The 14521-nt window shown below is 29.4% G+C and overlaps 1 pseudogene; it reads left to right on the top strand.

Annotated features, from left to right (window-relative positions):
• The first annotated feature begins 3212 nt into the window (after positions 1 to 3212).
• LOC110651833 (probable beta-1,4-xylosyltransferase IRX9H) lies at positions 3213 to 13560 on the top strand (annotated as a pseudogene).
• The last annotated feature ends 961 nt before the right edge of the window (positions 13561 to 14521 follow it).

Here is a 14521-nt window from a genome sequence, read left to right on the forward strand (position 1 = left end):
AAAGTCTAGGACTTTTACAGGTATCAACAAATCCACTTATAAGTGTACACGCTGTGATCAACTAGGGCATACAAAAGATCGCTGCTTTGAAATTGTGGGATACCCAGAATGGTGGGATCATAACCATGCTTCAAAAAAGAGAAATGCAAGCAAAGCTTCTCCTGCTGGGGCACCTGCAAGCAAAACCTCCACTGTTGCAATTGTAGAAACAAATGCTAAGGAAGATGTTGCCGAAAAATCAATAGCCATTGTAGCAACGAGAGGTAATGGTGGTAAGGTTTTTAATTCATCTGCACTTGTTTCTAATAGTGGATGCATAATTGATTCCGGAGCTACGGATCATATGGCATTTGATTCTGAACAGGTTTCATCCCTTAAAGCTTCCTCATAAAAATTTATTTCCACGGCTAATGGTTCCTCAGCACCTGTCATTGGAAAAGGGTCCTTGTTTCATGAATAATTTGAACTTAGACTCTGTACTAGTTGCCCCATCTTTGGATTATAATCTCTTGTTAGTTTCTCAAATTACCATTGTTTTATCTTGTGTTGTGATTTTTTGGCCTAAATGTTGTGTGTTTAAGGACATCCAAATGAGCTGAACGATTGGTTACGTACTAGACAAGGGAAGCTGTATTAGTTGGACTTGGAATCACAAAGCTCAAATCAGTTACGTCAAGCATTATCGGTGGACAGTTCTGAGGATCAAACAAGGAAATCTAATATTTGGCTATGGCATCGACGGCTGGGACATGTTTCCTTTGGCTATCTTCAGAAATTATTTCCTAGGTTATTTGCAAAATTTGATGGTTCTAGTTTCAGATGTGATGTTTGTGAACTTGCAAAGAGTCACCATGTGTCTTTTTCACCAAGTATGAATAAAAGTTCAATTCCTTTTATGGTTATACATTCTGATGTTTGGGGTCCATCCAAAGTGAATACCTTAGGTGAATCACGATGGTTTATCACTTTTATAGATGATTGTCCCAGAATGACGTGGGTGTGCTTGATGTGGTTCAAAAGTGAAGTGAATGTGTTGTTTCAAAAGTTTCATAAAATGATTTGCACACAATATAATGCAAAGGTAAAAGTTCTATGCAGTGACAATGGGGGAGAGTATTCTAGCTATGAACTTCAGCAATATTTGGAAGCACAAGGAATTATTCATCAAATAACTTATCCTAATGCACCCCAGTAGAATGGAGTAGCTAAGAGAAAAAATCGCCATTTGTTAGAAGTTATTCATGCTTTATTGATAGAAGCTCATATGTCATTATCTTATTGGGGAGAAGCACTCACTTGTGCAATATATTTGATCAATTGGGTACCTTCTAGCACCATTAATTTTCAAACACCATTACAAGCTCTTTCTAAAGCAATTATTACACTAGCAGTCTCAAATTTAACTCCTCATAAGCACCAGCGCGACAAGCTAACTCCTCACGCATTGCGTTGTGTCTTTTTGGGATATGCTGCTCATCAAAAGGGGTACAGATGCTTTCATCCTCAAACCCAACAAATGTTTGTTACAATGGATGTTGTTTTCCATGAAGCTTCTATATATTTTTCTTCTAAGCCAAAACTTCAGGGCGAGAGCTAGAAGGAAGTTTTCTCTCTAAATTATGAAGAAGTGGGACTTTCAGTACCTAATAACCAGGTTATAAAAATCTATGGTGGTGAACATCAAGATTTGGAAGGTAACCAAGATATGGTAGAATCAGATTTGGGTATTTCTAAAAATTAAGAAATTGAAGCAGTGAGTTCACTATCACCTGAATCCCTCACACCGCAAGCAACTGATGTGTCAAACCAGTAGTCGCCAACTAAGGATGCTATTGAGTTCGTATCCGAACCAACAATGAAACAGCTACCACCACGACATAATAGAGGTACCCCTAAACCCACTTATGAACACGAAATTTCTAGTAAAGCTAGATATCCAATGAGTCATTATGTGTCTAATCATCGTTTGTCGGAATCAAATCAGTCATTTGTAAATCAATTATCTATTGTATCTATTCCTAAAAATGTGCAGGAAAGCAGCTATGAATGAGGAGATGAAATCCTTACAGAAAAATAATACATGGGAGATTGTCGATTGTCCACCAGGAAAGAAAACAATTGGATGCTGATGGGTGTATACAGTCAACTACAAAGTGGATGGTACGATAGAACGCTTTAAAGCAAGATTAGTGGCTAAGGGATATACTCAGATCTATGGAATTGACTATGCAGAGACATTTGCATCGGCTGCCAAAATCAACACAGTTCGGGTTTTATTATCTTTAGCTGCAAACTTGGATTGGCCATTATAACAATTCGATGTGAAGAATGCCTTTCTACACGGTGAGCTGTCTGAAGAAGTCTACATGGATCTTCCTCCAGGGTGCATGATACCAAAAGCACAAGATCATAAAGTATGCAAGTTAAAGAAATCATTATATGGGCTGAAACAATCTCCAAGAGCATGGTTTGGAAGGTTCACAAAATCTATGAAGGCATTTGGCTATAGTCAAAGCAATGCAGATCACACTTTGTTCTTAAAGAGACAACAAGGTAAGATCATAGCACTTATTGTGCATGTTGATGACATGGTGGTGACTAGAAATGATCTTAAAGAAAGGAAAGCTCTTCAAAGCTACTTATCTAAGGAATTTGAGATGAAAGACCTTGGTCCATTAAGGTTTTTCCTTGGGATTGAAGTGTCTAGGTCAGCTAAAGGAATTTTCTTGTTCCAAAGAAAATACACTTTAGATTTGTTAAAAGAAACTGGTATGACAGCTTGTCAACCAACTGATATACCTGTTGAAGAAGGTTTGAAATTGTGTATTGAACCTAATCAAGTTCCAGTTGATAAAGGGAGATACCAGAAACTTGTGAGAAGGTTGATGTACCTGGCACATACAAGACTAGACCTTGCTTATGCCTTAAGTGTTGTAAGTCAATTTATGCATAATCCTGGAGAGCAACATATGAATGTAGTTATGCGTATTTTGAGATATTTAAAATCTGCTCCAGCAAAGGGAATTTTGTTCACAAAATTTGCAGACCCTCAAGGCATAAATGTATATACAGATGCTGAATGGGCTGGAGCTATAGATGATAGATGATCTACTTCTGGTTATTTCATCGTTGTGGGAGGAAATCTTGTTACATGGAGAAGCAAAAAACAAAATGTTGTTGCAGGCTCAAGTGCGGAGGCAGAATTTAGAGGAATGGCACTTGGAATATGTGAAGCATTATGGTTGAGACTTCTCTTAACGGATTTGGGTTATCCACCTAAGGAACCAATTCAACTATATTGTGACAATAAGGCTGCATGTGATATTGCTCATAATCCGGTTCAACATGATCGTACAAAGCATGTGGAAGTAGACAGATTCTTAATCAAGGAGAAATTGGATGGGAAGATATTGGAGTTGCCTAAGATTCGTTCAGAGGATCAATTGGCTGATGTTCTTACTAAAGCAGTTTCTAGTCAAGAGTTCTCAAAGTGTGCAAGCAAGTTGGGCATGTGTGACATCTATGCACCAACTTAAGGGGGAGTGTAGAGATAATTTATGCTTGATTTTAGTGATTTGTTGGCTTGTCTTTAATAATCTTTGTAAAATAGGAATTTGTAATTTGAGTCATTGATTGTAGGGTCAGTAGCTATCCTTGATTGTAGGGTCAATAGCTAAAAATTAGCTCCTACCAATTCTTGTAACTTAGCTATATATACATGTACAGATACTTGAATATTGATTAGAATAAAAAGAATTATTACTGCCTCTTTTGAACTAATCATGTAAATTTTGCAATGCGTTACTATTTAGTGTTGAGTTGAAAATTTTGCATATTATTATATAGATATGTTTTTAATTTTATTTGATATTATTTTAAAATTACAAAAAAATAAAAAAATGGAAAGCAAGGCATGTGAGCTAAATCATTTCAGAAGCATGTCTAATTCTATTTTTGTTAATTTTTGGGCATGTAGATAATTGAATATAATTTTATGGACATTTGCCTAATTTATATTTAATTTCATTTAATTGAAAAAATGTTAGAAAATTGATGATCATTATACATGTTATGTGTGCTGATTAGAAATATGCCTAGGATGTTCAATTGAGTGGGAGTATATTAGGTTGATTAAATTTTACATAATTTATTCCTTAAAGTTATAATTTTTCATGTGGCTGATTAAATTTGACAATTAGAGCATTTAGTGTAACAACCATTTCTTATGCCACTGTTTCTTTTGTACTGCTACTTTATTTAATAGTAAGTCTTATTTAATAATATTAACTATTTTAGTAATTGTTAAATGTTTTAATAGTTAATCAGTTATTTGATTAGCAGTTAACTGTTAAATATTAATTATTAGTAATTAACTATTTATAGAGTAATAAAAGTGTTGATAAAAATAGCTATTAAATCTAAACATAGTATTATTATAATGTTGACTATCGTCAAAATACTTCATTAACTTTTAGAAGGTATAACTTTTTATGAATCATTCTCTCAACCTTTAAATATTAGTATAAATATTATGCTACTAAACAGTATAAAATAAGACATATAGTATTTTGATTAGGGTTAAAATTCTAAATAGTAGAGTCTAATCATCTTCTTAAAACCTCCTTTGAAAAACTAATTATTACTATTTTAACTTCTAATTTACTAAAAAAAAAATTAACAAGAACTCCTTTGTAATTAGGCTTTTCATTCACCTACGAAATAACTATATAATTTTGAAACTTTAGATTCACCGATCATCATTTCCACAAACAAGAAATTTCAATACAATATCCTCTTGCTTTATAAAATATTCAGACAAAAGTTGAAACTTCAAAGTCTCCTTTATTTATTTATTTATTTTTTACATTTTGTTAATTCTCTCTCAACGAGAGTTGTCATCTTTCAATTAAGTTTTTCCCCCCGCTTTGCATAAGAATTTTTTTTTTTTTTTGTGGGGGCTTTTGGTCATTGAGAAATAGAGCAATGTTTATATTTAATACAATTTCTTAAAATATATATATATATATATATATATATATATATATAAAAGAAATTGAGATAACTTTTAACAACTGTCCTCAAACTTATATTGTTGTAATACTATAGTTATTCGACTTTAAAATGTAACGTAAAATCTCCTAAACTTTTAAATTTTACACAGTAAAATTCCTATAACTTTCAATTATTGATTTTACAGTTAGAAACTGATGTAAACAGCTCCCACATGATGTTTTTTTAATATTTCTCTCTCATTTATTATGCAAAGTGTAAAATTATTCTCTCTACACATGAAAAATTATTCTATCTATATAGAGAGGAGAATGATTCAATTTACACATGGCTTGAGAGAGAAAAGATAAATACTAACTAATCTCTATGCTGAAATTGTCCAGATCAGTGTCTAATTGAAAAAATAGTAATTAGATATTAAAGAGATTTTACTGTACAAAATATGAAAGTTGATAGAATTTTATATTACATTTTTTAGTTTAAAGACTATAATATTATAATTAAATAAATTCAGAGATAATTATTAAAATTTATCCAAAAAGTTGCCATGTGATGAGTTTTCTCTGAAAATTACCACGCGGCTCAAAAAGAGCTTGATATGCATATTTTTTTATTACTATTTTTTTCTTTAATGTTATTAAATTAATATTTTATTTTTCTTTAATAATTTAAGTTATATTTAAGATTAATTTATATTGTAACACGTGGAATTAATTACTAAAAAAGTAATTGGTTTTGTTCTAATACTAATAATATTATAATTATTATTATTTCAATAAAAATATAATTTAATAAGCTTGACTCACTAATTATTAATTATTATATTTTTTTCTAATGTTACTGTATTAATATTTTTTTGAATAATTTAAGGTATAGTTAAGAGTAATACATTTTATAGCCTATATAATTAAACAATAAAAAGTAATCGATTTGTTCATTAATTATCATAATAATAATAATAATACTTATTATTATTATTAAAAATAAAAAGTGATTTAATTTATTGCTATTATTTAATTTGAATAATTGTGACCCCTTTTAGTAATTTTACATTTTTCTTTAATGTTATTATATTAATTTTTTTTAATAATTTAAGCTATATTTAAGATATATTATATTATAACCTATATAATTAATTGATAAAAAAGTAATTATTTTTGTTATAATTTTAATCATCATTCAATTATCATAATAATAATTATTATTTAAAATAGACAATAATTAAGTTTAATACTATAATTTAATTAATTTAATTTGAATAATTGTTACCTCTTTTAGTATAATTTTTTTGCTTCAATTTATATTTAATTATGGCTAGCTAATTAATTTGTAGCTTAATTAATAACAATTACCTTATTTAACTCTTTTTATACTCCAAGCTTTATTTGGCTTTGTAAAATTATTTTATTTTTGTCTAAAACTCACATTCTTAAAATTTATATATATTGTAATTTATGAAGGTTATTTTTTTTATAATATTGATTGTCATTCAATTATCATAAATGTTATTATTATTTAACATAAAAAAAATAATTTAGCTTAATACTAAAATTATGGCTAAAATTTATAAAATATGTAGTTATATTTATTTAATTAAAAAAATATTTTCAAGATTATTTATCTATTGACCATCATAATCATAATGATATTTTTATATTTTTAATCTTTTTTATTTATTTATTTTTGGGAGTGATAATATATTTTAATTATATCGGTTAACTATTTTGTTTTCTCAAAGAAAATGAATTGCAAAAGTGTAAAAATGCAATTTTATAGAAAATTTGAATAGGATATACAAAGATTAAAAATATAATATTTAAAATGAGAGTGTTATAATTATATATTATAAATTTTAATAATTAAACTATATAAAAAGTAATATAAATTATTTTAATAAAAAATAAAATATTAAATTTTAAATTAAATATATAAAAATTAATTTCTATTAAATTTGTGCTATCACAAGTATTTAACTAGTTTACCAAAAATGGAGATTTCCAATAAAAAAATATATAACATCATGCAAATATTTTCATGGCGAGAATATTATCATGATTTTAGAGTCAAATCAAATTGCAGTTTTTAGTTATATGAGAAAATATTTTATTATAATATTTTAAATTTAAGATATAAGTTTTATTATGATAATAATACTGTTATTTTGTTAACTTCTTCTTCATTTGAATTTAATTTTTTGAGAAATAAATTGAAATCTAATAATTGAGCATTATAAAATGATTTGTTTTCTTTAAAGATGACAAAGGCTTCAAATCGTTTAGGTAAAAGACTTATTTAAACCTTTTTAAGTTATGTCAAATAATTAAATAAATTTTTAAAATATTTTGAAATTTAATTAAGTCTTTTAATTTTTAAAAAATATTAAATATGTCTTTTAAAATTAAAAAATAAATCAAATAAACCTTTAAGATAAATAAGTACTTTAACTTTTAAAAAAAAAATAAAATAACCAAATTATAAATTGCCTCTAATATAATCCAGTCAAGACTATGCATAAAAATTTTCTAGTACATGGGATTCTTTTTAATAATTTTGTGTATCTAATTTATAATATCTCAGTGAATATTTGTTGCATCATAAAGTATATTAATAAGTTGTGTTTTTACAGAATAATTTTAAAAAAACTTTTTTAGAGAAACTAAGGCGAAGACGATGAACCCATAGATAAGTTTCTTGAATTATTATGTAAAGAATAACTTATCAATTTACTACATAATGCAGCAGATATATATCAGGATGTTGTAAATTAGATACGCAGAATGGCTGATAAAAGTCCTATGCATTAAAAGGTGTTCGTGCACAATCTTGGCTAAATTTATATTAAGGTAGTGTTTGATATAAATGAATTTCATAAAATTTTATGAAATTCATTTGTAAATCTAAAATTTTAATATTTAGTTTAAATGAAAATTTATTTGAAATTTTTAATAATTAATTTTATGAAATTTATTATAAATAAACTAAATTTCATCAAAATTGATAGAATTTATGAATAAATTTTAAATTTAAAATTATATAGATATCAAGTGGCAAAGTATTTTGTTATTATACATCATTTTATTTTATTTTATTTATTTCAAATATAAAATTCATTTTATTTAAAATAAATTTTATATTTAATATAAATATACTAAAAAAAATTATTTGTAAATAAATTTTATAAAATTCATTTACAAATGAAATAAATTTTACTGTAAAATTAAATTAAATAGGGTCTAAAGGTAAATTATAGTTTAATTTTTTTATTATTTTTAAAAGTTAAAGGGTATATTTATCCTCAAAATAGTAAAAAAATTTATTTATTTTTTTTTAAAATTTAAAGAATTTATTTAATTAATTTTAAAATTTAAAAAATTTATTTGAATCTCTTAATATATGGCTATTGACTTATACTCCAAAGGTAAAAATAGACCTTTTGCCAATTATTTATTCAAGCTATTATATTTATTACAAATAATAGACCAAAATTCAAGATAAAATAAAAATTATATTCGATATGTACTAAAAATATAAGACTAATGAAAGATATCACATCAATTCATATATGTTATTTTTGTTGATTTCATTAATGTTCAGAAAAATAAAATTTTCATCTACCATGATAATATCATTGACCTTTTCTAAAATATATAATTTGTTCTTGTGAAAAAAAGAAAAAAAAAATTGAAGGGAAGTCCTGACCATAGCAATGGACAAGATTCATCAATCAGCTAAAAATTTTGATGTCATTGTTCAAATCCACTCATACCAGTCCATCTCATAAAAGGATAATACACAACACATCAACCTCGTCAGTCACATAGACGGTGGACATCTAAACCAACGAAAAATAAAACCCCAACACTCACTTGTCAGAATCATTGCATAGAGAGAGAGAGAGAGAGAGAGAGAGAGAGTTTTTGAAGTATCACCATATCAGTAAATTGAAATCCAATCTCCCTCTCAAGAGCTCACGTAGATTTTTAACATCTTTTTTGAGTCTACTTTCAGTTTTTTTCACTTACTTTTTCATACTTTCGACCTCATAGTACGTAAAAAAAACTTTCTTTTGGTGAAAATTTACAAGGGGAACCAAAACAGCATCTTCCAAGGATATCAATGAAGCTTTGCAGTTCAGCTCGAAAGATTTAGAGCCCATTTCACTTGGAATGGTAATCTGGTGACCCATTTCGTTTGAAGGAGGAAATTCAAGCATTTTGGGCTTAAATCTTCTTGGTCCATGGTATGTTTGGGTGTTTCATTTTGCTTTATTTGGTATCTGAGCTTTTATTGAGGAGCTAATTCTGAGTATGAATTGCTTTCTAGGAGTCCATTGTAGATCAATTGCTTGCTTAACTGCATTCTGGGTTTTTGGCTGTTTAATACATTGTTGAGATTGAGGGAGTGAGTAATTTATTTATTTATTTTAATGTGTCCTTAAAATGATTGATTTGTGATGTCTTATTGAAGGGTTTATGTACTTCATCAAATGGTAGAGACTTCTTAAGATTACTATTCAAGTTGGCTAAGATTTATTGCTCTACTCATAGCTATGGTGATTAGTGGAATGCACGATGAGACTTCAGTTGATTTGGTAGCTCCTTTTTGTAGTAATTCTAATACTAGATTGGGATTTTAAGGAGGTGAATTTGGAGTTAGTAATATTGTTTTAGATTCATTTGGAAGGCATCTATAAGGTGAACATTGTCTTCGGTCCCTAGAGCTAGAACATTGCTAAATGGGGAAGTCTGCCAGGTTCCTTCTCCCTTGTCCAAGTCATCATCGTCTTCTCAAAACTTCCCAACAACTAGGGGATTGTTCTCTTCTTTTCTTGGTTTATCAGATTCTTAAGCTTTTATCAGATTCTTGAGCTTTTGCTCTTGGTGTCTTTTCGCCTAGATCTTCTAAATCACTGGAGAGGTCAAAAGCTAAGGGGCAAGTTTGGAGGAGGACCCTTTTCCATTTCTTAGTTTGTTTTGTGATCAGGATATTTATTGGACTTACTCCATTTATATCAATGAATTTATCAACAAATCTTATATCAAAGAGCGAAGCCTTCTCTTTTGAGATGGTATCAACTGTTGGGAAATTTCAGACTTTTGAAGGTATGACTACAAACAGGACTCAGACAGCTAAGAGTGAAGGTGCCAAGAACAATAATGCTACATTGGAGCCAGAAGTGAAGGAAGTGAAACTAGCTAATGTAGTTTCCAATGATGCACCCATTAACCAGTCAATCCCCGAAAATTTGGATCGATATGGCATTTCAGAAGCTTTTGATAGTTGTTACCGCAACATATGCTAGAACATTTCAAGCCTACTATTTGAATCATTTGGGATACACATTGAAACTGATCCGACCTCCATTGTTGTGGAATGTCATATAAATGACATCCCAATCTAAGCAAATAGCTGACATCCTAAGAAGAACTGGGGTTTTGTACAGGCATCTTGTTTATAATAAAAATTTAACTGATATAAAAGATAGAAGTGTTCACCAAAGGAATGTGGTTTTGACTCATATTGAAAATCACCATCTTGATGGAATTGTCTACTCTGTAGATGACCGTAACATTTACTCAGCTGATCTTTTTGAGCATATGAGGCGGATTAGGTAAACTTTGGTTACTCACTAACCATTTCCCATGTGCCCTTACTGTCTAATTGCTACCCCTCTTGAAATCTGCTATATTTATATTCTTGGGAACATTTTTCCATATATAGATTCTTGCCTTAATAAAAAAAAGGATTTTAGAACCTTTATAAAGGCATAAGTAATACATTCAAAAATATATCAGCTGATTCAAATTGTCTAGTCTTCTAGTGATGTGAAGGGGTTTAAATGGCATTCTGTCTGTTAGCTACATAATAGGAGCAGTTGTTAGTGGTGATTTTCTACTTATCATAGTCTAATGGCATAAGTGTTACCTGAACATTCCATGACAATAAAAATTCTCATGTATATTTCTGTCACTTGATGTTTGATGCTGTTTGTATTGTTAAGTGTATCTGTTAAATCTGTGATCTATGTCTACAAGGATCTAGATAAAGTAGTAAATCTAGATAGAGTAGCAAAGGAAAACTAATGAAGTGGGACATAAATTAGGAGATCAAAGAAATTAAACCTAGTCAAAATATAATGTAAGATTCAGTTGCATATAGGTACTAGGCTTTGAGACAGTTGTGAGATGTCAAATGCACATAGCAACCTGAGATATTTTAGCTTCATAGTTTCTGATAACTGATTGAATTGTCTTCATCTTTTATTTTGTTGATTATATTGCTTACAATAGCTCATTAAATTTATTTGCATGATTTCCAGTTGTTTGTTATATGCTTTTAGCACTCATTAATTCTAGGCTTTATAGCAGTGTCGTGAGAGATGGATCATTCCTTTCTCCCTTTTCAAAGATGTGCATCATGACATACAGATTTCTCTGCACTTATTATTAGAGCACCTATCTTTTTTTTTTCCCTGGCAAGTGATTTGGGACATGGACAGTGGCCAAAGTAACAGTGAACAAAAGCAAAGGAGAGGGGCCCATATGTAATGGAACTCGAGTTGTTGGATGGCATGTAAATGAATCAAGTAGGAGATTTCAAAGGTTCCATGCTGACATGTCAGGCTTTGCCTTCAATAGTACCATACTTTGGGATCAAAAGCGATGGCACAAACCCACCCCTGAACCTATTAGCCTGCTCGACACAGTCCAGAATGGTTTATAGGTTAGCATCTTTTGTTTTTCTCGTAGTTGTTCCTTAGTCCACATTGCAGCATGAGGCTGTTACTCTTATTTCACTGTAAAAAATAAGGATCAATTTTTAGGCCTCCTTTTTGCACTACTAAGGATACAAGATTATGGGGAATTAGGGCGGGGGAGAAATATTGTTTTTGGAAAATTGGTCACCTGGTAGATCAGTGGGGTTGTTACTTTTCTTAGGATAGATGATGTTGAAAAAGAAGAAACTAAAATCAGGAGAAACAAATTCTCAAGACATAAAAGAAGAGAAACCCTAACTATTTCTATTACTATTAGGATAATGAATCCTTAAACAAGAAAACCCTAATCAATTACTAATTAGGAATCCCAAATCAACTAAAAATTCCTAAATAATAAAATACTAAATATAGTAAAACTCTTTAAATATTCCTAAATAATAATATAATTTCTAAAAAAAGAAATCTTCTATTCTTATTTTTACGTGGAATGTAATTTTTAAATTGTATCTTCCAATACTGCATCAATAGATGTAGAATAAAGCTTCACCTTCTATAGTAACGACTCAACCATATTAAACCAAACCATCATTGATTTCTTGACTCCATTAATCTCATTTCCCAGATAGCTGCTTTTGGCTATATGTTTTTTTTTTTTTTTTTCACATTATATTTTGTATGGGACAGAAATTTAATGAGCTATTGTAATATATAGTCAATAAAACTCTAGTCATTTCATTTCATCTTTTCATTTTAATAGAGAATGAGACACATTCTTCACCCTATCTTGGTCACCAGGCATCATTGGCTTTGGTATCAACTGGTAATCCCATTGACTTGTCTTGACGGTTAGTACATTCATCGAGCAAGTTGTGGAAGATGAGAGCCAACTGGAAGGCTTACTAGAGAACTGCTCAAGGGTCATGGTTTGGAGTCTACAACTAGAATTGGCTAATTCCTTCTATCCCCCGAAATGGTTTACCATTAGTAATCTGGATGTCATTGCCCAGCTTGCATGAAATTCTTGACACATGGGGAGTCTATATGAATAGTAAGGTAGCTAAGTTTTCTTCTCAACTACTTAAATGGATTAATAGTTTGAAACATAGATGATACTTAGATGATAAAGGACATGAAGCAATCATTTTTAGAAATAAAATATTACAATCATCTTTAGAAATGAAATAATACTTGCATAGCTTTAGAAATAAACTAATGCTTGCATGTCATTGGATTATAGTCATCAGCAAGTAAAAGCAAATAATAGATGTGTGAGTACTCATAAGCAACAATAGACCAGGAAAAGCAAACTTGAAGTGCGATGAAATTTCTCTCCTATTGCTTTAAGTTGTTTTATTCTAGGCCCAGCTTAATACCAATTTAATTATGATGCATGCTAATTTAGGGAGGATGTCACCACTGTCCTTGTTGGATTGCCAAAAGAATAACTTGTTGCCTATTATCCCCTGTTCTTGAATCAGACTTATACCGCGTGTAACATTTCAGGCCTATGCCAAACATATTAGGTATCTGAACCCCTCTGATCAACTTTACCATGTCTTAAAATCTTTGTGCAAGTAGATTTTCTTGCATATATCCATTTAAATGTTTTGTCTTGCCATTATCTCTCTCTCAAACTTTATGTGTCAATTATTTATATTGTAGGAAGAATCAATCAACATTCACGGGTAATCCATGCAATAATAAATGCTTCATCTGGACAAATGCCTGCCCTGTTTAGAATTCCCATCCTAGATGCCTGATTGATATATTTGTTATATTCGACTTGGCTAAATATTTGCAAAGATATAAAGATTGTCATTGTACAGTTGTATATTGGCTAAATATTTGCAAAGATATAAAGAGTGTCATTGTACAGTTGTATCATTGTTCATTTTGTGTTGCCGCTCTTTTCAAGCAAGCGATAATTTTTTGACTAGTCAGGAAATATATGGTCCAAATGTAAGCCATCCTATGAATTAAACACAACTCAGAAGTGTCTTTCCCCCATCTAAAAATTTGAGCTGGCATTTTTCCTTTTTCATGCTTTGGCCATTTGGGCAGTGTGCAAAACTCTGAGCAATTTTGAATCTCTAGTTGGTGTTGTGTCGTTTTGATGTTCATTTTCTAGACTTCACAAGTTCCTTTAACATTTAGGGTATCATTTGGTCATGAATTCCATTGACATTAAGGTTACTGGTTATACCAAGCTAGCTAAAATCGAAACCCGATTTAGTGAATTAAATTGAAGCTTAAGGGTTTTTTTTTTTTTTTTTTTTTTTTTTTTTTCAGTCGTGACAGTGCAGTAACAGTAGTATAGAATACTCGTACTTCACTGTGATGGATAATTGTGAGGACCTATAGTAGCTATGTACGTTTTTTTTTTGTAATTAAATTTATAATGTAATTGTGATTAAATTGTAAATTTAATTATGTTGTTTAGTAATACAAAAAAAATTTAATTAATTAATAGAATCACAATTACATAGTGTGTATATATATATAAAAACCAGAGTAGATTTCTAAAAAAAATGATATGTGGCACTTTCTTTAAAAAGCTTGCCATGTGTCACTTTTTATAAATACTCTCTTTTATATTAATTATTATTTAATTTTTTTTAAATTTCTCTTTTAATTATCACTATTATTTACAATATTATTTTAATATTTATGATTTAAATTATTATTTTCCTTAAAATTTAATTTTTAAAAATTAAGACATTTAGTAATTAAATGTAATATTTAAAAATTATTTATATTATTTTATAAATACTAATTATTATTTAATTTTTTATT

Source organism: Hevea brasiliensis, chromosome 11 (assembly GCF_030052815.1).
Source record: "Hevea brasiliensis isolate MT/VB/25A 57/8 chromosome 11, ASM3005281v1, whole genome shotgun sequence".
Lineage (NCBI taxonomy): Eukaryota > Viridiplantae > Streptophyta > Magnoliopsida > Malpighiales > Euphorbiaceae > Hevea > Hevea brasiliensis.